Consider the following 26,694-nt stretch of genomic DNA (forward strand, 5'->3'; position numbering starts at 1 on the left):
TCTTACAGGTTACTTGAGGAAGCCTTATTTATTGAAGTGATAGGATGTTTAATAATGACAGTTTATCTTACGCAGTATACAAATCAATCACTGGAGTAAGAACTACATGCACAGAAAACCCACAGCATTATGGGCAGACTCCCACAGACACCACATCGCTGCATTCCATGTGTCTGCAGAGCACTATTCCATGGGAGCAGCTTTTGAGACATTTAAAATTACCTTATTGGGGACCATCAGGAGAAAAATCCAGAATCCCCTATATGTGATGTTTGCATGTTTGCTGCTGATGTCGGACGGTCCCACCGACTGCTCAGAGAGAAACAGGGCCACTTGGCCACACAGAGATCTGGATGAAATTTAAACTACAAAGGGGTTAAATTTAAAACCAAGTCTGTGTTTCCTTTGAAGCCTGCCTGACCCTTTCCCTTGCAACCCTTCGATTTCCATGGACGAGCCTCCCGGGAGATAGGGGCTTGGTTTATGGCCCTGCCAGGTCCACGGCCCAGTGTTGGAGGCTGGAGCCACCTGATTATTCACATGGTCTAACTGGGAACCATCTTTCAGTTTTCCCTGACAAGGATCCAGACATCCTTCTGCAGACACAAGGAGCCAAACAGTCCAGAGGTGCAATTTGTCCATCAGTGCAACCTGTAATTAAGTCATCCATTGCACACCACTCCTCTTCTCTTGCTGTCCTGTCCCCAGTTGTATTCATGCCTCTAATTTGTCATTCCCAAACAGGCTGAGAACACTAGAAAGTGGGGACTTTTTGATTTGGCCCATCTATTTTCATCCCAAAGCATTTCTGCCATTGCTGCTTCCTCTGAAAAATCCCACCGTGACCATTTCAGTGTGGCAAACAAAGCTGGACCTGGCTGTGCTGGCTCTTGTTGCTCTGATCAACCAGCTGTGAGAAAGCAACACCCGGAAGCAAACTACTTTGCTGTAACAGAGACAGCCAGATATAGTTGAGAGGATAAATTCTGGCTGCCTTTCCTGCCCCAGAGTTTCCTTCCATGTTGTACAGCATCGGGTCACTGGTCTGGGAAAGGTCCCATGTGCCAGCAGAATGATGTTCCTGCTATCAAGATTAAAAGTTAAAAAAATAATTCCTCAAATTATTTTTTCTTTTATCTATCTAATTCTCTTTTACCCTTTTTAGTCTATTAATATACCCCATCTAGATATAGGCTGTTCCCATCTTACTAGATTCCCTGATTTCCTTTTCCCACAGTTCAGAATGGGAGGTGAATAATTTGGCTTTACAACACCTACTTCTGCTGCTACAGACCCTCATCCTACAAACACACATGGGAAGTTAAGTTTCAAGTAAGTACTTGAGGCAAGAATTGAAGCAGAAATCAATATAGTCTTAATGGCAGTCTTTATTCCTCATACTTAGCCTGAGAAAAGTAGAGAGGTTAAAGTGATTCTAACTGTAATGTACATTTTCTAGTAGCTCTGAAACAATCATCTCACAGGTCTTCTCAATAAATTTAAAAAGCTGCATGACATTCTATAGGAGATTCTTCTGTAAAAATACATGGATGTTCCTTTGAAAACGTGATGCTTGATACACCTCCTCCTGTGATTCTGAAGGACAGCACATGTCTTATGGCCTAGGATATGAATAAGCTATCTGCATAAATTAAAAACAAACAGATAATTAAATAGCTGGATCACATCCCGAATAGATTTCTGAGGCTGAAATCAGTGCTTGAGAAGCAGTCCAAAATTCCATGATCATTCACCAAATGTCTGGAGCTTCAAACATCTGAAATTTAAAACTTTTAACATCTCTTCTCCATAAATTTTAGCCACCTCAAGGTCTTTCCTCCACAACTACAACTTTCCTGACATGTTTTAGTGCTTGAGGTTAAAAATCACACTTTACCTCAGCTCTGTCAGGATCAGATTTGTGGAGGGTAATTCTGTTGGACAAGATATCTTTGAGATTGCTTAAAAATCTGTCACTTGGGGGAAGAAATAAGACTTTTCCACAGTCCCTTTGAAGAAGCAGCAATTCAAGTGAACAAAAAGGGCTGGCTCAGCTTGCAACAGGGGGAAGAAAAAGTGAAGCTAAACTACCTAAACAGCATTTCAGCTCTTTGCAATATGGCATTGTTTTGCAGCCAGATTAAGTGAGTAGATTAGAGTCCTTGCCAAGGTTAAGACTAGTCACATCGAGACTGGAGCAAAAATTAGCGGGTAAGCCAATTTTCCCAGAAATCTCCAAAGACTAGCTTTAGGAATGATGGTTTTTCCATTCTATTTAGCACTCCAAGGCAGTTTTACAAAGCTTTTCAGTCATTCCAACATCCAGCTTTAATGGGTGGTATTTCCTATTTTGACTGGTACAGAGTTCATCTATACATCTACTAACATGTGCAAAAGGTCTTTTGCCAAAGCCTTCTTTTTCTCACACTCCCTTCATGAGATTTAATGGGTAGAAGAAATGTCCTTGCTCCCATGTCATGGTCCATACGCCATCTTTGTTTTTTGGGGTATTTTGTGTGTTTCTCTTGTGAAGCAGCAGCCTGCTCAAATTAAAGCAAGAAGGTGAACCATTGGCATCTTAGTTTATGGTTCAAACACCTGAGTTCTTAGTAGAAAAAAAATTACCCACCTCTAAGGAACAAGATTGTTCTTAATGTAGCTGAGTTCCAAGAAAAACGTGAGGTGTGGTCTTTCTGGAGAGAAATGTTCAAAAATTATTGCCCCTGAGTCTGGTTAGGGTGAAATTAAGAACTGCCATAAAATACATTTCTGTTGGTGGAGAGATACCCAGTAGCTTGTACTTCTAGTATGTCTTGCAGAAGGCACGAGCCCAGGGATGTTCCTTATGTTTATTGAAATCCACTTATTTTTAAAAAAGAAAAAAATCTTTGTTATTGCTTGGCTGTATGGAATTTCTTTAAAGGCTCCCTTCTCTTTGCTGTGCTGTGGAGTGCTCATGGGTTGCAGCTGCTTGTGCCTTTTGTATTCTCATGGTCCTCTTACACTTTCTCATCTCCGAAGGTGGACTATCCCAAGCAGATGCATGCTGTCAAGAAGAATGACAACTCCCTGGCAGAAGACCAACAGCCCTGGGCTGAGGAACGACAGCCTTGCTGTTTGTTTATTTGATTCTGGCATGTCAATGAAGACATATCAGATCTTGCTCCTACCCACGGTGTTGCTCCCTGGCCTTAGCGAGAGCTTGCACACGTTGCACATGATGGCCCAAGCCAGGAGGTTTCAGGGAAGTTCCCTGCATGTCTTCTCAACTTGGAGAGATCCTCAGCTGCTTCTGAAGTCCTTGTGAAGCTGTGATGTTAACCTTGATGTCCTGGCCAAATTCCAATGTAAGTAATTACAAACTGCCTATCTTATTTCAGCCTCCTATGTCGACTACATGGAGTGTATTTTGGCTCTGACATTTTTTCTTCATTTTTCTGTCCTATACAGTTGCATAGCACTGCTTTGCGGAATTACCCTTCTATCATCTCTGATAGCTGTCCAGTTTGTGATGGTCCACAAAGAAACAGCAAATAAGTCTCCCCAAATTCTCACAGTGTATAATGCTTTTTGGACAGTTGAAACATGACTTCTCTGCTAGGTCTCTGTCTCCTGACAGGGGATGGATGGGACTGGGAAGCTGGCGGCCCCATTCCAGCTATTTTCAGTTGATGGATGGAAAAAAACTGTCATTCAGAGCCTTCCCAAGAGTCCATTGCAGCACTGCAGCTGCCTCCAAATCAGGGACCTGCAATGAGCCTTCTGCCACCAGGTAGCTCACACAAGATAAAATCTCTCCCCTGCCCAATGGTGAGGTTTGGGATGCTCACAGAATCCCTGGGAGGAAGGATGCAAGAGGACATCTCAAACATGTTATGTGTATTATTTCCAGCTGCAGTTCAGCTGCTGTCTGCAGCAGTCTATGGCAATGTGTTAAAGGAGGTGAGTTGTCTTCTGAGTAGTCCGAAAATTGGAATAAACACTACCTCTTGGTAACAGAAAAACTTTCACAGCCCCCTCTGCTCTGCCAAATCTTCCCTGCCATAAATCAGCCCATCAATCTGCCTTATCACCCTGATCATGTGCTCAACTCCAGATTTCCCCCAGGTCTTAACATCTCTGCCCCTTGTCCAGACAGTACAGGAAACACGTAATAAAAAAGTTACTAGAACCTCTCAGCACAGTAAATGCAGGGACATTTGTGCACCCTGAGAAAAACCACAGACACAGTTGCCTAAAGCTTTCATTTACTCACCTTCAGATATTTATTATTCCTTTCTTCCAACCTGCTTCCTCGCTGCCATCTGTCTCCAAAGCAGGAGGAGTACATTCCAGATTATCCCTGATGTTTAAAACGTGGAAAGACAATGACACAAATGGTGAACTCTCTGGTCAGGGGTCATGGGCTTTTCTGACATCTCCGCTGGCCACCTAACCTCTGCCTCCCACTCACACCCAACTTTATGGAATTTCTATAATGTTTCCTTAAAATTGAGGGCGTTTTACTTCAGACCCAGCTCCAGCAAAAAAAGCCTCATCTTTTGTTATTATAGCAGAAGGGTATAGAGGTGGGTGATGTGGCAGAATTCAGTGATTCTTGGGCATTTGTTGTCTCTGCCCCATTGTGACAACCCATATCCAAGTACATTGAAGTCCTTGAGAGGTTTCTGTCATCATAGATCTTGTTTCTAATTCATTTACTTCTGCTCAGCTATTTTTTTTTTCTGATTGACATGAATCAGACTGTGGGATGCAGTGAAAGCTGGTTGAAGAAAGGGTGAATTTCTACTTCCAGTTTAGTCTTGGTATGAAAACTCAGCCTGAGCAATTGCAGTTGCACAGCTGAACATCCCTAACTCAAGGGTAAGGTAAACACACATGCACAAGTGAATGTGTAGTTTTCCAGGTAGGACAAACACCTGCAGTCTTTTGGGGAATAAAAGTTTTTGTCTGATCCACCCTGCCTTATTTTGACCCACAGTGCCTTGACATCATGAGAGGGAGACCCCACACATTAAAATCCCGATAGCTTCAGCACTGGAGGGACAAATCTTCCAACCATGGACTTCAGTGCAATTACATGTTACTGTCATGTAGGGCAGTATTTGAAATGGTGACTGTGTTTTGTTAGAGAGGAAATAAGGAGCCTGAATCTTTCCTCTCCCACATCCAGGCACCCCCACCCCATCTCCCCATTACACTGCAGAGGCACCAAAGGCCATGTGAAATCTTACACTGAACCTGCTTCCTTTTTCCACCTCCATGTAATTCGCCATATCAATGCAGCTCCCACCCTTGGATTTGGAAATTCTGCATCCCTTTTCAGAGATGTCCTTTGATTTTTCTTGGACCTGGCTATGTTTTTAAGCCTTTCTAAGATAGCGGCACAGGAGCAGGAAATTCTGTAGACCCCACTCTGTCTCAGGAAGAGCACATGGAGCCAAACTCCTATTAGCTCTTCCTTTTCATTTGTGAGTGTTTGGAAGAAAAAAAAATCATCAGACACAACAGAGTGCCAAGCACAGACATTTTAATTTAACTTCTTGATTCCTTTTCCCTTTCTTACAGTGTTCAGCACTAAAGGTTTCCATGCATGGTCCATGCCCAGGTCAATGGGCAGGCAGAGGGTATATCTCTGCAGAACAGTCTGTGGGAAACCAGAGCAATTGTTAGTTCTAGACAAGTTTTCAGCTTCAGTGCATGAATCAAATACCTGAATCAAATTATTATGTGCAGCTGTGAAAATTGTGATCGTGAAACCTGATTACAATTCCCCCTCCTCCTTGCAAAGGTCAGGGACAATATACAAAAGACCTTCCCTTCTCTAATGTAAATATCTCATGAAACAAAGATGACTTTCTCCATAAGCTTTGCATTTCTCAGGGAAGGAGGCTGGACAGTGCCAGCAGAGTTCAGAGCTCATGGGAGGTCAGGACGGAGACGCGCTGTTCTCTTGGCAGTCAGTCACTGATTTTTGGAAACATTTTTTTTTCCCCTGGCTGCTTGTCCCCCTCACCTCACTAACCAGTTCAAGACAACTGGTGCTAATCCCTGTAGGGCCATGTTTTGTGATTTGTTTTCTAACAAACAAACTTTTAACTTGACCGTGACCCTCTCCACATGCATTTTCCATGCGGTGAAAGCCACAGCTCCTCTACCTTCAGAGAATTTCTGCATGTAAACAAGCACCGTTGTTTCCCTAGACAAGGTATGTTGCAATGACATATATACAGAACATAAACAGGGATCTACTGCTTGTTGTTTAGCAATGCATACCTCAGCAGCATAGCACTGGTTAAGTTTTTATGCTCCAGTCAACAACTCGTTACAGAGGATGTGATCCAAACCAGATGGGCCCAGGTCATAATACTTAAGCTTCCTCAGAGTGAGATCCAATCTCATGTTGCAGGTGAAGTCTTACTTATCCATTTTCTGGAGAGAATGGATTTACTTGTTGGAGAAGAAGCAACTCACACAAGTAAAGTATTACTGAATTAGCTTTTGAAACCTGTGTGGAGCTGTAAACTGCAGTAGATTCAAATGCTTTCTGTATGCAGAACATCTGCTGCTGCTGGGTTTTCCAGGTGGTCTTTGCTGACAAAATGTCAGCTTGGTCTTCTGGTCAGCTGCTCAAACCAAGAGTTTGGAGCCTTGAGTTTAATCCTTTGCATGGCACAGGCTTTTCAGGTGCCTTAGGAACTAGCAGTCCCTAAGACAGATGGAAACACAGAAAGTATGGTAGGGTGGGACCTTCTCAGGATACACAGGGATGTGTGTTGTCCTTGCTTGGAGGGAGGACAAACTTTCTCTGTCTCATCTGCCTCATGGCTCCCATCACCTGTGCCAGCGGGAGCTGTTGAAAGTGATGGGACACAATGGGAATGTAGAGAGAGACAAGGGCACCATAGCACAGCCTGGATGGACATCTGCAGGACCTTGGTCTGAGGACTCTGGGAGCAAATAGAGGTCAGCTGTGGAGCACACAGGTAGCAAAGCAGCACAATTAAATAGGGAGGAGTAGTACTATCTCCACTGCCCTCAGGGTTTTCTTGTTACAGAATGAAAGCCCCAAAGCTGTTCATGAACTTGGGCCTTTGGATTGGCAATTTGCTGGGCTCTCTGCCAAGCCAGGAGGCCAGATGTTCCTGATGTCGTTTGAAAACCACTGTTTCAGTCAGTAAACATCACATCAGTCCAAGCTCAAACCTGAGTAAAGGAAACTTTGGATTTTCCACTTAATGAGTAAGGGGTGAAAGGTAGGAATGTACAAGAGATTGATCTTAGCCAAGAATGAATCAAGAAAGTCAGTGTCTTTATTTGACTGACTGCAACCACTGTGCTAATTCAGTCTTCGTGAAACTTCAGTTGAACGTGGTCACCAGCAAGTCTGAAAAATATTGGGTTTTGGTCAGAGGATCCTCCCAGAGTTCATTTGGTTTGTGAGGCTTATAAATATTCACATTTCTTAAGTTAAGAAACCTGGGATGGAAAATTGCACCAGAACAAGCTGTCTGTGGGAAATTCCTGCTCCTCATTGCTTCTGTTCCTGATGCTACAAAGACAACTGCCTTCTTCGTTGTGATGCACTGTCTACTTGAGCCCAAATGCAGGCCAAAGAAAGGTATCCAAATATTTTAGAATTACATAAATATTAGCTGCTACTTCTCTTTTGAAAACCTAAATAAATGTGCAGGCAGCTCTTTTGGGGTTCTCCCCCCAACTTTTCATCCTTAATCTGTATCAGAATGACAGGGGCTAGACCTCTTTTCATGACAACATTCCTCTGAGATGATGTTGAGGTGGGCTCCAATTGTGGATTTTCTCCCATATTGCAAGTTTTAATTCCCTAAAGACCATTTTTTGTGGTGTTGCTTTAAAGTGTATTTACAAGTACATCCTACGCTTTGAAACCTCTATTTCTGAAAGACCATTGAGAGAACTTTCCAGCTTTTTGTTGGGATGACAGCAAGTGAATGGGAAGTGGATTGTTAATGTTAAAGTCACACCTGCTGGCTGGATGGACTTGCTATGTGATAAGATGTAGGGCTTGGATGCAGATCTATGGTAACTGATCCCAGAGCTTGAACTGGGTCCAGCATGTCCAGTAAATTTAATACATTTCACTCCCAGAGGTCTGTAAAAATGGCTAGGAGAAGGGAAGCTTGTGTTTCAGCCCAATATCACTGTACTGCCAGCCCTCCTTGCAGTGCTTTGCCTTTTTGATTTTGTTGAAAACCTAGATGTTCTTGTTCAGTGCCAACTGACGTGAATATTAAATAAAAACAGAATATCTGAATTTTCCTGTGTGCTAGGCCCAACTTGCACACACTACTGAGATTTCTGTTACTGCATGCCTGGTTACACCCTGGACAACATTTGTTTGATGACAGCTTGGAGCATAATGAAAGAGGTTCAGTATATGATGGACAAAGCAAGGAATTGCCTATCTGGGAAGGACATTGCTTCCATTTGCTTTGTGCTGAGCTGAACCATCAACCCCTGTCTACCAGAAGCCCAGAAATGGAGATATTAGGTAAATTACTGAGTATAAAAGCGAGGTGTTGGTAACTTTATCAAACCTGATGGAAGGCAATCCCAGGGTGACAATTCACATCCCTAATGTCAGATAGGCCAGTGTGATACGTGATCCCATGCTGCTATGTATTAACTGCTATAACAGTGGAGCATGGATATAATTTATCTCACTTTCATTTTACCGCATGCAATGCAAAAAATGCTCTGGGACCTCAACGAAGTGGTAAAGCAGATGAGAGCAGATCAGCTACTTGGTGAGAGTTAAAAATGACTGTAGGAACATTCAGAGGCATTCAACAAACCATTAAATGCTTTTGTTCCTGGCAGCCTGTAATGGCCAACTCGAGAGTAGAGAAGTAATTTATTGAACTACTTTGTCCTCCACATGCACATGTGTGATGTAAACAGAGAGATAATAAACAGCAGCTGGAGATCCCTTTTTCATGCGAAAGGGAACTTGATTGAAATTTTTCTTGCTCCCAACTGTAAAAATGTTTACTTTTTTCAGGCTAGGACAATAGCCTTCCTATCGCAAAACAACGTTAATCATCCTGAGTGACAGGCTCCGAGACAGAGAGATGAAAAAAAGGTGGAAGCTTTGGCCATTTGGGATGGTTTAAACCAATCACTTGAAATCAGACAATGTCAGTTTAGTTTACTACACATTTTTATGTAAGTAGTCAACGCTGCTATTAACAGCTGGACTTCAAAGTTCAGATGGAGCAGGAGTCTCGAGGTCTGTGCAATGTTACTTTTTTCACCCCTCCCCATCCGTGTAGTCATTAACAAGAGTTGGTTTACTTGAACATCAAGTGCTGATAAGGATGTCTGAGTATTGACACAGAAATTGCTCAGTAAAGAGAGCGATTTATAGGAAAGCCAAGTGTAGGACATTAGTCATGCACTATTAGGGGACAGCTAGGTTTTACAGGAGGATCTTTTGAACTCGATTGGACTTGAACTTAATAAAAGCAAATTCCAAAGGAGAGGTTTGCTTTATGTCGGCCAAACATATTAAAACAATATTGCTCTGAAGGTAATAACAGCAATTCAATTAACCTAATTCTACCTTCATTGGAAATACAATTATTCTGAACAATCAGAACTTAATTGCAAGCTCATAATCATTACAGGAGGTTGAAGGTTGAAAAAGGGTTATTCTCTAATATTTTATCTGCTGATAAATGCAAAATTGCAAAGGATTACTGCCATTGCAGCAAAATAATTGCAGTATAATACTATTTATAATGCAATAGAATTTAATAGAAATAATAATATATAAATAGAAATTGTGTAATAATAAAAATATTTTTTTATTTAATTGGCATCTTAAGAAAGAGAAGTCAATCCCAGGAACTGTGTCTGGTTGACACCATCTGATTTTCATGATCTTGAAAATCCTGTGGATAATTTATTTAGAAATTACTTTCTACTGGTAAAAACCCCTATTTGATTAAAGTCACATTTAACATTGAGATTTAAAATAATTTTAAGTACTTTTCACAGAACATGCTATTAACTTGTAGAACTTGTTGCCACAGGATTTTATGGACAGCAGAAAAAAAAAAAAAAAAATATATATATATCTATATAATTTGAAATTAGGAAAAAAGCATCCATCAATGACTATTAAAAGTCCAGATACAGACTCCGGATCAGGAAACCCCATACCTGCTGGCTGCCAGAAGCTGAGAAAGTGCAGAAGGGAAAGATAATTTAATACACTCTGCCCATTGCAATTTTATTTTTGTCTGAAGGCATCTGCTGGTCTGTGGTAGAACAGGAGTGGCAGGACAGACACATTTATTCTGACCCAGAAAAACAGGTTACCATTTTCTATCACTTAATAAGCATTGGATTTTCCCCTTCCAGGCTGTGAACAACAAGCAAGGAGTTTGAACACTAAATAGATGCAAGGAGGCTTCCCAGCATCCCACACTGCAGCCTGGACCAGTTGCTGTGGTTGCATTTATTCGTGCAAACAGCAAAATCAACAGAGAGAGGTTTAAAAATAAAAAAATCTCCTTGGATCCAAGCATGGACATCGGAATGGGGGGGAATGTTGGAATGTGAGGGACTTCTGGCATCTCCAGGCTGGGTACCACTGTGCTGGGATGCAGCTCTGTGCGGATGCTACCCAGGCAGCACTGCTGACGATGCTCCAAGTCCCCAAGGTGCACCCGCACACTCAGGCTTGGATTTTCAATGTGACAGCACCTGTTAATTGTCCAGTTAGGTATTACCTATTAAACATTTACTGCCTATTTCCTGTACATGTCTGGTGAGGCTAGCAGGAAATTTAGAACAAATTAAGCTGCAGCTGTAATCCCTTACACTTCCAACAGCCCCCCGATATAAAAATATCAGAAATTGATGTCACGAGCAACAGACACTTTTAAGGCAGCAAACTTCCACTGTGTCCCCAGCCTGGCCAGCCCAGGAGGTTAAATTACTCAGCTGGTATCTCTCCGCTTACGCTCCCTGTCTCTCCACCCACATTTTTGGTATGTTTGATGGGGCTCTTTCATCCCCCCCCACTGTTCCCACACAATTTCACATGTGGTCTGAGTGGGGCACTTCCTGCCGTTAAAAAAAGCAAAACCAAGACCCCTGCAGAAACAGCCTGCATGCAGAACACCCAAGTTGACAGAGTGTGAGAGAGAAGGACTAATCCATACCAGATGAGCAACAGCAATAGCCCTACTGAGCCAGGCCAAACACAGAGCAGAAGACAGAACAATCCTTTTCTTCCCCCTCCCCTTCCCACTCCCTCTTCAAGTGGACACTTCAAAACACTAAGAAAATATTCCAAGGAGCATGCCCCTAACTTTAAACCGATATTGTTTGGGTTAAATTGCCTACCATGCAATGTTCTTTCTTCACTTTCAAAATAAACCGTAGGAAGCATTAATGCAAATACTATATAAACACACATTCATTCCTACATTTTTAAAATCTGCCCCAGCACTCAGGCTTTAGTTGTTGTTTAATTTGATGCGGGAACCAGATGTATCTTGAAATTGCAGATCTTCACAACCTTCTTACATGTAAACAGGAGGAAATCTGATCCATATCTGAGACAGAGACCTCCAGAAAGTGACTATTGAACCCTACTGCTTGTCCCTGCCTTTGGGATGTGCTTATCATCGGTTTTATTTAATTCTAACTTCGAGTTATCAGACAAAAGAAAGGAAGTGCACCACAGTCAGATTTTTTGGACAAAGCTCAGTAAGAGCTTTTAGATTTTTTTTTTTCTGATGTTATTTAATTTCTTGGGACATGTTAAATACTTTATTTCTTGATATCAGAAAAGGAGAATTTTAAGTTAACCCAAGTTTCCAATAAAAGAAGGGAAAAGGAACAATCTCAAATTTAAAGCTAGTTGTGATGGGTTCTTCAAATAACATCAAACAAGTTTTGAATAAATATAAATACATAAAATGAATATATTTATTAACTGATATAATTATTCTAATATAAAACTAACCTTTCAATTGTCTTTGTAAAGAACATTCTTCAGCCCAAAGTAATTTTTAGTTAATTGAAAACAAATCTGTTTTTATCAAAACATTCTGCTTTTTAAAAATTAACTTTTTACCTAAAATCTTCAAACCTGGACCTTTTTTGCAGCCCCAAAGTGTCACATTTTGATTCCCCAGGGCCTCAGAGCATCTAGATGTCTCATCTGGACCCTGCCATAGTTACAAAGGAGATGGTAAGTAGCAACGTGGACCGCCACAGGATATTTCTCTTTTTGAAGCCTCCACGTAAAGCAAATTCAGATCTCTCCATACTAACCCACAGTGTAGAGTCACACCGTTTTGCTACCTTGAGCAATGAAGGAAAAACCTGACATGCTTTGAAGAAAAAAAAGCCCCTGTTTTCTGTAGTGGCTCAGGACTTCACCTCCCTCTTGGGCAAAACCTCGGCCTCCAAATGAGGCACTTGTTATCTCTACATCCCTCTTAAGTCCTTAATTCTACAGGGCTGAATCTACTCTGATTGCTCTTGTATATGCCAAAAAAATGCATTCCCACAGTTGCCAGAAGGAGCTAAATAAAGCCTATTGGGTCACATATCCACTTCCATAAGAAGTGCCTGAATATATATTTACACAATACTACACCCGATGACAGCTCCAGAGCTGCTACACTCCAACAAGCAAACAGCTCACTTTAAAGCTTGACTTTGCTATACATTTGTCACAACAGATGCAATAGCCATCCAAAATCCTGTTTTCCATTTCTCATCCCTTTTGTGCTTATGGCCAAAAGGAGTATGAAAATTCCCCAAAGGAAGATCAGAAGCAGAGGGAAACAGTATTAATAATGTGTAATGATGTTTGGGAGATGATGTCAGTGTGCTCCGTCCTCTCTGCTCCCCACCACTTGACGAGGCTGGGCTTACACAAATTGAGCTCTTCAGTGCTTTTGTAGCACCATTCATGGTAGACCTGCAATTTTATTCCTGTTTTTGCTGTCTAAGTGCTGGCACCTTGTGACTTCTCAGAGCAATGTTGTGTCATCTCTGCTTTCCTCCATATGGACACTTCTTCCTTCCTTTGGACCCTCCTTTAGATGGGGGATGTCACACCCAGCCATGGGGACCACAGCTACAGGAATGCACCTGCTCAACCTACTCGTACGCCCATCAAAGTCATGTCTATTGAACAGCAGGGGTTAACAAGGTCTGTCCAAAACTTGTGGCCTCTTTGGGTGACTAAGTCATCCAAGTCTGGCTCATCCAGGGTTTGGAGGTGAGTAGAACAGCTGGGACAGGGAGATTGAACAGAGGAATTGGGGAAGATGGGACTGGCTCCTCTATGAAGGAAAAGCAATAGATCTTCATTGATTTCAATTTTATACTCACAGAGACATAATGTGATTCATTTTTTCCCCGTCACCACGATGGAATGGGAGTCAACCTCTTGATGCTGAAACACTGCTTCAAGAAATGCTGCATTTAAAAAGTATAGGTCACTGTGGTCACTGGCATGCTTCAGTATATGATTCACCAAACCATGAGGCATATGGATGGCCAGATCTTTCCCTACAAATTTTGATGTATGAAGGTGCAAGACCTGAGATTATTAAAGTATATGAATTGCTCACACAAATGGGAGCAGGTTTGTACCCTGAAACTGGGGCACTAAAAAGCTAGCCAGCTGAATATTACATATGTGCATACATACCTTGGGTCCCACTTCACTTACCATTGTTTATTGTGCTATCCTACTTTTATGTAAAGAAGGAAAAAGTTCACTGCCAGTTGCTCTCTCCTGTGAACAAAACCCCTATTCTACATTTTTAAAGCCTGCAGCTGAATAAACGAGAGAACCTGGCCTTTCTTTACAGGCAGGGGTTGTCAATATTATATGATGCTGGAGAAACACAGAGAGAAGTGAGGCAAGGAATGAAACACCAAGATTTTCTGTTTCAAATACCAAATGTCTGAAGCCAGTGTTAGGCTGTGCCAACACACTGAGGAATGAGTGAAATGTGAAACATGATCTCCTAAGACGCTGGAAGACATAGAGGCTGGGTTCTCAGTGTTGCTATTAAAAGCCAATTTGAAACTCTGGGTTCTCCTTTGGGAGGACAACAAGCAAAAAGAGTTTGCTGGTAAAGATTATATTTAATTCCATGTTTAGGATGCCTGGGCAGAGTATCAGGAACAACAATATGTCCTTGGTGTTTCTCCCTTGTTGGGCTTTCTGCAAGATTTTGTTGTTGTTATTAGTTTCTTGGGGCAGGGGGTTGCCTTTCTCCCTTGGGTGCATGAATGGCTGAAACGTCATTAGTTGCAATAATTAATCTTTGCTTCTGTGCAGTTTTGAGAAGCAGTGGCTTTATTGAATAGCCCTCTATTTAAATGTAAGCCAGATGCCGTTCTCGTAGCCATCACAAACACAAACTATTAGTTTTAGTTCAGGTCACGGCCAGTTTAGTTATTTGAACTTCTCTAAATTGTTGTGCCTCCCAGCTCTCTTGCTCAGTGAGGCTGGGGCACAGAGTCTAAATAAGGCAGAAGAGGCTAATTTTTTAAACTGAACTTTAAAGCCAGCAGAGAGCCATGTTACTAAGACCTAGCAAAAGACTTAAAATTTCCTTCAATCATGCTGAGTTACTAACTTTCTGAACTTCTCATGTTTTAGCTCAGCATCAGTGTCTGCAGCACATTTGCATCTACAGTCAGGTGGAGCCAATCTTTGTGTTACAAATATTCCCTCTGAAGCAAGAAAATACTTTTTTGGGAGCAAAGTCCACTCAGCTGAGGACCTGGCAGATACTTAGCTGTATTTATACTCACATTTTGTATAGACACTTTTATAATCCTTCTTACAGCTCCATACCTGACATGTACATACCTGACCTTAATTAATAAAAACATTTGCTGGTCAAAGACCTGCTCCAGCAGCTCTGGTCAGATCTTGGTTTATGGAGTGAAGTCACCCAGTCTCTGCCATTCCTCTGAGACCTTCAATGAGAAGACACCAGGGTCTGCAGAGAGTGTCAGCTCCAGCCAGGTCTAGACAAGGGATAGGTGATGTTTGCAGGACAATTGCTGTGCAGTTGCGATGTGCTTTGTGATGGTGTGTTCCACAAAAAACTCAGGATCCACTGGGCTGGAGCTGAGTGCAAAACCCACTCAGATTTAATGAAGCAAATGCCCTATCCATGAGCCTTTCTTCATGTATCTGCATATTGTCATCTACGGAACAACATGCAGGAACTTCTTGTGTTTTGCCAATACAGGCTTGCAGTGAAGCAGCATGCACAGAGGGTCTGGCTCTGGAATCAGCAGAGCTTGAAGCATGTACAATATTTTCCAATTTCCTGATGGGTTCCATGTAATGCAAACAGAGTTTAACTTTTTAACTAGATCATTAAAAGTGCTGGCAAGAAGGTGTCGGTCATGTCACTGAACTGGTTGTTGCATCACTATAATTGCTATTAACCAATAGAGTCTTGGAACTGTTTTGCTCTGTTAACAGGTTCCAAATGGCTTGATGTTGCTGTGAAAACAAAGAGATTTTTTTTTCCCTGACTTCTTTTTGCACTTTATACTATGCATTAAAAATCTACTTTCTGGATCCTGATATCAGATAATCTGGTATAATTAATGCCTGAGAACATTTGTCCCCTGCCTTACTTTTACAAGAAAGAAGTGTGATATTCAGATTCTTTCTGTTATTAGAATAAAAAAGAAAACATATTAAATTTTAAAGTCAATAGTTGGTGGAGTAGTAGCTGTAAGAGAGTCAAATTCTGTGAAGGATGGGAATAAAAGGAAGCCCAGGGACTTTATCCCAAAAGCATATCAAAATCCAAGTGTTCAAACAGTTACTTAATTACTGTAACCCATGATTGAGATGAAGTGATTTCATCCTTGCTGTCCTGTGAAACAAGACCCCCAGCTTCTGAATGGTGGGGAACAGATGGAGGGGTGTCAAGAATGATAAAAAGTTCCCAAGTATAAAAGTAACAAATAGGTTAACAGAAAGGAATGGCGCCATGCATATCATAAAACCCTGAGAGGCTTCTCATGTTCAGATAAATCTTGATTTTGTAATGCAATAACATCAGAGCCCCCTGCTTTGGGTTTCACAAGTGATTAGGTGGCTGATGTATGGGGCAAGGGATGGGAGAAGAGAGGAAGGGACATCACCAAGAGGCCTTAAATGACCTCTGAGAGCTGTTCTTTGATACAGCGGGAAAAGCCCAGCTAGATGGTGCAGGATCATTATTATTTCTTTGTTAATTTTGTGGTGGCCTTGTTCCAAAATGAGTTTAACTGAAAACAAAACTTGCTGAAACCTGTGCAAGGAGACCTGATGGAGGGGCTGGAGGGGTGGAGAGCCCATCTGGAGAGTGGAACAGCAATTCTTGCCTGCCGATTTTCCCCCAAATCCTGCTGTCCACCTCCAGGCACAACAGGGTGAGAGAAGGACTTCAGCAGACCCTGTGTGTCACCTGCAGAAAGCTTGGGAGAGATGTGAAATGATCTCCAGTGTGGTTAAACGCCAAAATAATTTCCTTATCATTCCTAAGTGGGACCAACAGCATCTTCCTGATTCCCTGGGATGGAAAGCACCATCCCCAGTTCGGCATTAATTCATTTTTACATCCCACTTTCCTCCCCATTTTTTTTCAACACATTGCAAAAGGGAAGCTTTTTCTGAAACAAAAAAATCCCTCAAAATGGTGACATATAAACAAGCAAGGCCTCACTTTAACAAGGGATAAAAACATGAAGCTTGATTTTGGGCAAGAGAGACACCTATTCATCTTTCTTCATGTTGTTCCTTTTAACACTGAAAATACCCCAGAGCTCTTGAAATCCTCAAGGTATATTGGCACCGCAAAGGTCAGTAACTTGATCTCAGTGCTAAAAAGACACTAACAGTTCTGGAGGGTAAAGGAAAGCTCGTTAATGATTCTAGCAGATGAACCAGAGGAGGGGGGAAGGGTCAGCTGGTAAATCCCATACTACCCTACAAAAGATAACCTTTGACTTCTCTTGACTCTCTGAACTGCACTGCCAGGAAAACCCCAAGTCCTTGTGGGACCAATAAATCCTGGGGTGTTCATATCAGAGATCCTATATCCCAGCTGTAAAACATGAGATTCCCAACACAGCCCAGTAGTTAAGTCATTGCCGATAAACCCGCTGGGCTTCATCTACCAGCTGGCTGCGATGTGGCACTGAACTCCTTTCCTTCAGAGAGGAAAAAACCCATTTCTGCACTGGAATTGCAAAATAACCAAAACAACACATCCGTAGGCCAAGCGCTGCCCTCAAGATATGCACTGGCAGCTTGTGGAGAAGTCAATGAACATTGGGAGTGTTTATCTGAGGGCAGGATTTGGCACCAAGCCCCCTTGCTCCATTTATTCAGGCATGGAGCATGCTGCTGAAGGCAACCAGCCCCAGCCATGCCCGTGCGGCCCTCAGAAAATGAATTCTATCAAAAGGAAAATAAAGACTTGAAGCAAGTGGTGTTTGGGCTAGGAAAATCAAAAGATACTGCTATTTTTTTGAGGAGCAGGCAGCATCTGTGGGGAGCATGACATGTTGTTATTTGGAAATTTGTGCTTAAAATGTATTTCGCTTCCCAGAATGGAGCTGGGATGTGGTGCAAATGTCCCAACCAGTGAGGGCTTTTACACCAATAGTGCAACTTTTGTGTTGCAGGATAGTGAAAATGCTTCTTTAGTCTCTGGTCAGCTTTTGCCCAGAGATGAGAAGCCAGTCTGAGAGAGATTTACTGCTTAGCCCTGGTTGGTCTCCTCCCAATCTGCCCATGACTTTGAGGGCTGAACTGCTGCACCTTAGCTGGCCTCTTAAAACAAACCTAATAATCACTTCCCTTTCTAAGCTGCAAACATGCATTCTCTGGGGTTTGGTAGACAATGTGGAGAAAAAAATTCAAGGACATTTCCATGTTCATGTCTGCAGTGAATGTCCGGTCCATGACCGCTGTTCAGATGTGCCCAGAGGAGCAGGGAATGCAGAATAAAACCCTAACTGGTTTCAAGATGGAGCTCAACAAGACTGATGTGGTCAGCTTTGATAGCAGGCAGTTAGATATAGCAATGAGGAGGTCTCTTCAGCTCACATTTCAGGTTTTACAGTCATTTAACTGGATTGAAAACACACACAAACCTAGTTGTATACATGGAAGAGAGACAGGTCTTGCAGGTAATACCACATTAATTACCCAAGAGTTCTCTCCTTCTTTGTTTAAATATATTAATAGAACAGATAAATAACGACTGCTGTGGAAAGCAGCCCTATTCACTTCATAGCTCCTTTATTTCACCTTTGCCAAAGAGTGATATACCTACTCCACTCAAACTCTTTTTTTTTTTTTTTAAATCTAAGAGAAGCTTAATGGTACAAAAAAATGTTTGACAAAGGAAAATAAGATGCAAACAGTGGTAATTTGAAAGGTCTTAGTTGTTCTATATCATAGTGTTTTATTTCACAGTTACTTCTGACCTGGTAAAACAGTTCAGTTTCACCAAATTAACATTGCCAGATCACCAATGGCATCGCTTGTGGAACCAGGAAAATTAAAATTGTATCCAATATTACACTGTTCAGTAATAATGGAAATGAAAAATTTTGGTTTATGTCATGTAATTATACCAGATTCCTGTCCAACACGTATTTTCCAATCTTTTTGTCTTTTTTTTTTCTTTCTTTTTTTTTTTTTTTTAATTTTCCTATCATCAATGTATGAACCAAAATGAAATGAAGACATAAGAGAAGTAAGTATTAAGACTAAGGGTCATGAATATTTGCTTTTGCACTGAACCTGAAAGGAAATCTTCCATAAAGAAGTTTTTCCTGTAAGGCCAGTGGTAAGCTAACAGGAGCATTAAGATGGAAGATAGGATACCTATAAAAAGTTATGTTTCAAAAGAAGGATGTGGGAAGAAAAGGAAGTAGGGAAGGAAATGGTATTCTAAACCATATTAAAGTAAGAAGCTGGTTTCCTAATTCTGAAAGCCTTAATTAGTCCCCTTTTAAAAGTTAAGCAAAATGCATTAAACCCAAAACATTGCGTTAAATTTGCCACAGTTCCTGCCCTTCTATTTGTGTGGGTAGGAGTTTCACAAAAGACCTCAGTAATAATAATCGTAAAACAAGGACAGCAACCCAACACACAGTGAACAACCCATCAGTAATAAACTGGAGTGTGTAGCTTAGAGCAACACTCCAATAACAAATTAGTGTGCGTGGCCCAGAGCCGAAGGACAACCCAACAATAACAAACCAGTGTGTGCAACCCAAAACACTCAAGAGTAACCCAACAATAACAAACCAGTTTGCATGCCTGATGGGAGAAAAGAAATTCAGCAAGGAAACGGATTTCAGCCCGAATTTTCCAAGGGGTTATTATTATTAACAACAGAGAGTTAAACTATTAATGTTTAAATTAAGAATAATACCTTCTGGAGCCCAATCCTGCTCCTATTGACTTTAATTGGACTAGGAATGGACCCAAAGTACCCTTAAAGGATTTAGCCAGCAAGGAGAACAAACTTTTACCTGTAACTAATGAGCCCACCATGGCAAATGGAAATTTTGTTCATCTCCGCTGGATATGTGAGCTGGTCTTTATGGGGAAATGGAAACTGTTGAAGTCCTGGCACCAGGACTATGCTTGTGGTAACCTGCTCTCAGATGCTACTGAGCTGGATTTGGGTTAGATCACTGAAAGCAAGGATGCCTTTTCACCTCCCTGTTTTCCTACTGTGATGAAATTCCCAGACGGTTCTTCAGATGGGATAAAAGGAGGCTAGATCCTCTACGCAGCCGACATAAATCATGCCTTATTGCACAAACCCCCTTCCAACATTCCTTCACGAACACACACATACACACACCCATTATATACATTATGGTGTAAATATATTATGGTTACATTTTCAAGTCCAAATCCATCATCTGGGCCTCCCCATGCAGAAACCTTCTGTGTCAAAGCAAGCTCCCCTGCTCCCTGCTGAGCAGTATCTGACTCCTGAGGTCCTGAGCATGGCCCCAAAAGCTCAGACCCCACCAGCCTCTTCGAACTTCACAGCTTGAGCTCATCTCTGATGGAGTTTATACCTCCCAGATGCAGCCAACTGAAACAGCAGACATCTATCAGAACTGATCCTTCGGAGAAGGCATGGTTAGCTGGAAAGAAGGTGACATCCAGCTTGAAATATCTGTTTTAGTGAGGATGTTAGCCATTCCCTTGCTGTCTTACTTTTTTTTTAGTAAAAATAAGACCAGCTCCATCTCTTTCCCCAGAAGCATGTCTCAAAAATAGTCCCTGTTGTCTGTCTGGATTTCATGGTGAAGAGGATGGATGGAGCCATCCAGAGACGCAGCAGCAGATCCCACATCCCATGACCATGCTCCAGCCAATACAGTCATTCTTCTGTCTTGATATCTTCTGATGAAGGAAGCTGGGAAAACATCTTTATAAAGAGGACATTCCGCTGATGAGGAAGACAGAGAGGCATCTGGCTTAGTAAGGCAAGGGAAATACTATAGAAATTATGAGAGAGCTTTCTTTTTCCCCTTGAAAGACATAATCCCTAATGTCATAAACTGTGGTTTGGCTCCCACGTCAATTTTGCCCAGCGATTACTGCAGAGCGAGTCTTGATTCAGACCAGTTTAACTGGAACCACAACTCAGCTGAAGGTGTTTGGAAATTATTTTCAACCTTCAACACTCCGGAGACCCGGCTGGGAATGTAGCAAATAGATCAAGGAAATTAAAAGGAACATTGGGGTCACTACTAGAGGTCAGGCGAGAAAAGAAGAGTTGACCCTGATTAATCAGAAACATGATGCTGTTGAGAAGAGAAAATATTTTGGGGTTTAGACTCCTGGCAAACAACAGCAAAATACCAACAACTGCCATTGGCTGGATTGTTTCCTACCAACCAAACCAGAGGAAATTCCTGAACTGACAATGAACAGGAACAATGAGTGAGTCAGTACCCTCTACGCCAGAAATTCTCTGGATTTCCTAGCCAGACTGATGTCTTTGGAAGGTCACAGTGATACGGAGATACATTTCTGTAAAACTTGGAGGTTGAAGAGAAGCCAAGCCAAGATGCATATAATGAATGCAGAAATATCCCAGCTACCCAAAAAACGTCGTATCTTTGGAGAGAGGGAATATACACTTTCTCACTCATTCTTTCCTAAATTGTTTGCTCATTTATAGCTTTATGTCGCTATAGTTTTATAAGAAAGGTGCTCAGATGCTGTCTCTGATGTTGACCCTGTAAACTACCTAAAAAGAGTTGTGGGAGGATGATGCTAAGAAATCCTGACTATTAGTACTTATAACCTGTCTAGTCTGATTCCAAGAGGCTTGTTTTGTTTTGTTTTGTTTTGTTTTTCCAGTTTGTGTGGGGTCCTGGCAATATCTGACACCAAAGACATGTAAAAGCCAAAGGTAACATTGATATTGCTTTTTTCAAAAGTGCTTATGCCTTGGTGTGCCATGTGCTGGGTTTATTCATGATTACCTCTAATACTCATCAACTTGTGGATACAGGGTTGAGGCTTAGGTCTATTTTCAAAACCAAATCAACTACAATAAAATACAAAAATAAATCTAATCAGTATAGCTGGCAGCAGGGGTCCAAAATTCAGCCTGATAGCAGCTTGTGTTGAGTTTGGCTAGATCACTTGACTTGCTGCATCTAGGGATGGCACAGGCACATGGTGACATAGTGAGACCAGCTCGTTAAGTGCTCCATAAACGATGGAAACCCAGGAATGGAGGCAGAAGTGGGCAGCCAGAGGAGAACGTGATCCTGAAATCCTAATGGGAGTCTGTCTTCTGTGCCAAAAATTGTTATTTTTACCATATGTTACTCATCTGTTTACTTGCTATTAATTTAAATAGAAAACTGTGAACATTATCTATGGGATTTTTTATTCTCCTGGTAGCTGTAAAGTCCCTAAAATCCCCCTTCCCAGTTCTGATCTCACACTGTTAGTACCATTACTAAACTCACACACGATAGATAAAGAATCTGAAGACATCCAGGCGCACAGAACAGATACACAACGTGATATTATTACTGGCATGCTATGAATTTCATTACTTTCAGCAAATATCAATGGAGAAGTGACCTCCTTGCAATGCGAACACAACCAGAAACCACAGCCCCCAGGCCCTTTTTCAAACTGAAATTTCCTAATCTCACACTACTGTACCAAACACACAAATATGCAACAATGGATGGAAAGAAAATAAGACTTCTCTGTATGAGCATTGGATTAGAATGGAATGGCTGGAAAACCTAAATTGTAGTACAAGAACTTTCCAGCTCGGGGATCTGATGACACTGGAGCTGAGCTGTGGTTTAAAGTACCACCAGACTGGATAACCTTGCGCTGAAACAGCTTCATCCACATTATCTCTGTGTTATTTTTCTCTGTGATAATCAGAGCAGCTACTGTTATTGTTAGATAAAGATGAAAAGCTAACCTGGGAAAAACAAGGTGTTTTTATTATTATTATTTGTTTATATCTACAATTTCAAAGGGTACAGTGGGAGCAGAAGATATCCTCTGGAACATGCTGTCAGGAACTGCAAGTTGATACAGATGTATTGATTTAATCAGCCTGTATGACACCATTTATTTATGCAAAACATCTGTGACAAAAATGTGGTACTTTGAAGGCACAGTGACATGTGTCTGGTTGTGTCTTGCATATGAAAATGTGTGATAAGAGCATCCACATAGCTTGGAGAGGTTGATTTCAGGGTATTTGCTTTATGTACCACCTGTTATATATATTTCTGTTACACAAGTAGCTCAAAACCCAGGCAAACTCTTAGATTGTTTTCAAGAACTGCAGTGAATTTTAGATTTGAATTCAAAATTGCAATCCAGCACACTATGTTGAAATGGGCAAAGAAACCAGAATGTACCGATGTTAAAAAAGAGGCAAAAATAAAGAGAGAGATATATAAAAGACATAAAGAGCTTTATAACACATTAGAAGGAAAACTTGTCTGCAAATTTAAGAGACTGCATGACTGGATATGGGATTGTCGTCTCTTAAACAACAGTATGAGAAAATATTCGGAGTTCATGCATACACCAGCAAAAGTTTACATGGTAAATCAGTAGCTTGAGTGCTTCCAGAATACTAGTACATATGAATGTGTTGAAACTATTGTTTCTGTTGTCTTTTTAATGCTACTGGGAAGCTTTTTGTGGTAAAGCAATAGAGTTATTGCCAGATACGTTATTACAGTCTCAGTCTAACATCTGCAATTACTATGGAGTAAACGGTTTGCATCCCATATGAAATATAAAAAAAATTAGGAACAGATTTCACTATTATTCTCTCTCTCTGTGAATTCTGTGACATTTTTTACTGTTTAATCGTGCCTGGGCAGTTTAAAAGTCTGGGAGAAAAGGCAGCCAAAGCGCTCATTTGCAAACAGTGATGGGTAAACATTAAATAAAAATTAAATAAATTAAAAAAAAAAAAAGTAAATAATAAAAAAAAATGGTGGTTCAGAAAAATGTCAGAATTCAGATGATGATCAGAAATCTGTGGAAACTCCTTCTAGAAATCAGATTGAAACACAGTAAAAGGAGGCCCTCATACTTTCTTTTCTGAAAAGGTCCTGGTCTGAATATGAAACCCGATTTTTTAAATGCCTTTATGAGATTCCCCTTCTCTGTCCTGTTCAGCCAAAGGTGCTGGTTCTCCCTTTCCATGCAGGTCACAGTTGGGCACACTTGGCTCTCTCTCTTCCATGATCAAGCACCCAACCCTACAGTCACCCACTTGTAACAGCACCAGCCATCACCCCACTTCCTACATGTTCTTTCTCACACCCTATTCCTCAGAGCTGGGAGGAGATCCTACCACAAATATCCATCCAACTAGCTTATTTCCTTTCTTCAAAGCTCTCCTTTAACATTTTCTTCTACCACAGTGCCTGCAAAGAACAATAAAATCCATAAAAAAGCTGGGCTTCCTGGAGTGAGGAAATAATTTTGACAATATTTCTGACCAATACCAACTTGCCTCTTCCTCTGTGCAAGCCACCTTTGAAGGAAGGCCTTTGGTGTGGTTGCCCCAAGAGCAAAGGACACTAAATAAGCCAAAATTTCATCCTCTGACCTATTTTAGGTGCCTTTAGGATGGGCTCTGTTGCATAAAGTGTCCGAGATGCTGGACCTCGTGATGGAGACCTCATCCTTGCTGAGGTGGTTTGGGCCATTCAGTGAGAGACACGGTGCTTGCACTGACTTCTTCTGGCACAGCATGGCCTTGAGGCAAGGTTTAATTTGTGGGAAAGCTTTAGCCAGCTAGGATGGATTCCAGCCTTTAAAAACTATATAAAAAAACTGCTTTTATGGACCTGTCAGGATGTGCATTTCTTGTGTGTTAACATCACAACCTCAGACAGGCCTTAGACAGCAACACCTTGATGCGATGCAGTAAGCCCCGATTCCATACTGGGTATTTCTAATGCCAAAAGCTACTCCAGCAGTAGCCAGTGCAGGCCTTAGTGTGGCCAGGATTTCCAAAACACTTTCACATCTTCCAAGCACTATGCAAACAGGAGATAATTAAACTTTAATTAATGTCTTGACAGGTAAAAGGTTTTTCATTTTGCTTTTAGCTAACGCTCATTCATTGCTGGTGGAAATCACCTAAGACCCCAACTAAAACACTCTCAGGGTAAACAGACTGTGATTTGCTGCATACATTTAGCTAAGAGCTGAGTGAACACCTTTTTTGTAAATGTATTTACTTATGCTTTTTCTAAAAAAAATTTCCTTGTTTTTTTCCCTGCACAAAGATAAATAAATAGCAAGCTGGAATTAAATGACAGAATATATGTAAAACAGAGGGGAAAGGTGAAATACCAGAGTGAAATTGGGCATTAAAACAAAAGTCCATTCTCAGGGTGTAAACAAAGTTTCCAGTCCTTTCATCAAAAGTGTTTACAGCTTATTTTTGTAATATGAGTCTAAGTGGATAATGTAACACACAGCATGGGTCTGCGCACAAATATGTTCCTGTTTGTGATTTTAAAAATCATAACATCCTTTGAAATATGAAAATCCTGAGTCTTGATACAACCCATATTATTGAACTGACGCCAGTCACCTATATGTATCTGATTTGCTTGCAGCAACCCAGGGATTGGATAAAGACCTGTTTTAAGAGCATAGACTTGGTAAGGTGGTAATGAAATGACACAAACTGTGCAGTGATTCGAAAAGATGCTGAGTTTTTCTTCCTTCCCTGCTTAAGCTTCAATGGAAATGCTCAGTCTTCATGTTCTTTGGAAAATCAAGTTATTTAAGACCATGGACACCTCAATTAGATGGTCTTACTCCCTTCAAGAAACACAGCACACCATGGTTCATGCTGTAGTGTATAAGTTCTTGCTCTCTGACTCTTGTAATGGAAGTCATTTTGTGGCAGGAACATGGGCCCCAGTGCCAGGTAGGAAGCCCATGTTACGTTGCCTTCTGTCAGTTCTAAACGGTTTCCAGTAAGAGAGCAAGGCCATATGGTCATCTGCGCATACCCCAGTACATATAGACTCCACCTGTGGTTTGGGTGTACCACAAAGACAACATGAGAATTGGTGCCTAAATTTGGACACCTCACTGAGAATTCTGGTCAAAAACCACTTCAAGAAAACTGGACCTGGACCAGCTTGTCCTGCATCACCTGATGTTTGTGCTGGGAATGTAAACGATGCTTCTTCTCTCTTGTGTTCTCACAACTACAGCACATCGGTGGTGGGTTCTGGCAGGGTTTGCTGAGAAATATTTTGAAACCCTAGAAGGAGGGAGGATGCAGGCATAAGCTCTCAGAAACCCATGTTCATTTGTGACTGAGAGCTTTTTGGATGCACTAGCTACATTTTTAACAACGAGACCATTGGCAGAACTTTCTAAAATCATTGGTCTCCTGCACCAGAAAAGAGAGAGCCAAACCCTTCCCATTGAGTTTGCTGTCGACTGTTCTTGTTTCTTGCGTTGCTACAGGAAGCACTAGAAGCCAATATCTTTAACAACTAGGATCCAAGCAGCTTTCTTACATCTCATTGATGTTTTGTTCAGACCAATTTATATAAAAAGTTTTGCAAATTCCGATCAAGTTTACCATTAGGAACAATTTCTGTTATTCAACATTTTCCTTTGTTTAATTTAATCTGATTTATTCTAAATTTCTTCTCATGCCAGCGAAACAATTTCTTTTCTTTCCTGGTGGTTTAGAGACCTCATAAACATGCAGACAGTTATCATGTCATCTCTTAGTCATAATTTGGGCAATTGACACGTATTTAGGTCTTCTTAATCTTTTCTCATAAGCCAGTCCTGTTTGGCTCTTCATCATTTTGTTCCCCCCTTTTTTGTTTTTTTCCCCCCTCTGAGCTTTCTGTGCATTGCTGATATCTTGCTGAGGTTCCCTGGATGGAACAGCATTCAAGAAATTAGACAATCACCATTACCACACTTTGGAAAACTGTTCTCTCTCTGGTCAATTAAGCTTCATCACTCTTTATTAAGTCTCCATAAGTGGCAAGTTTTCTGCTGCCATATCATACAGCCAGCAGAGATCAAATGTGCTGCCCCATTGGTGG

The 26,694-nt window shown here is 41.3% G+C and overlaps 1 long non-coding RNA gene across 3 annotated transcripts in view; it reads right to left on the bottom strand.

The window, feature by feature from the left end:
• Positions 1–4,964: 4,964 nt before the first annotated feature.
• LOC110360460 (uncharacterized) overlaps positions 4,965–26,694 on the bottom strand; it is a 101,483-nt gene continuing 79,753 nt past the window's right edge. For 2 of the 3 annotated variants that reach the window (XR_010465930.1, XR_010465931.1), the window contains exon 7: positions 4,965–25,886. This is a non-coding gene — a long non-coding RNA (uncharacterized LOC110360460). The remainder of the gene's footprint in view (positions 25,887–26,694) is intronic. The other variant, XR_010465933.1, reaches the window with a different exon arrangement.

The sequence above is a fragment of the Columba livia genome, chromosome 13 (genome assembly GCF_036013475.1).
Source record: "Columba livia isolate bColLiv1 breed racing homer chromosome 13, bColLiv1.pat.W.v2, whole genome shotgun sequence".
Taxonomy (NCBI): domain Eukaryota; kingdom Metazoa; phylum Chordata; class Aves; order Columbiformes; family Columbidae; genus Columba; species Columba livia.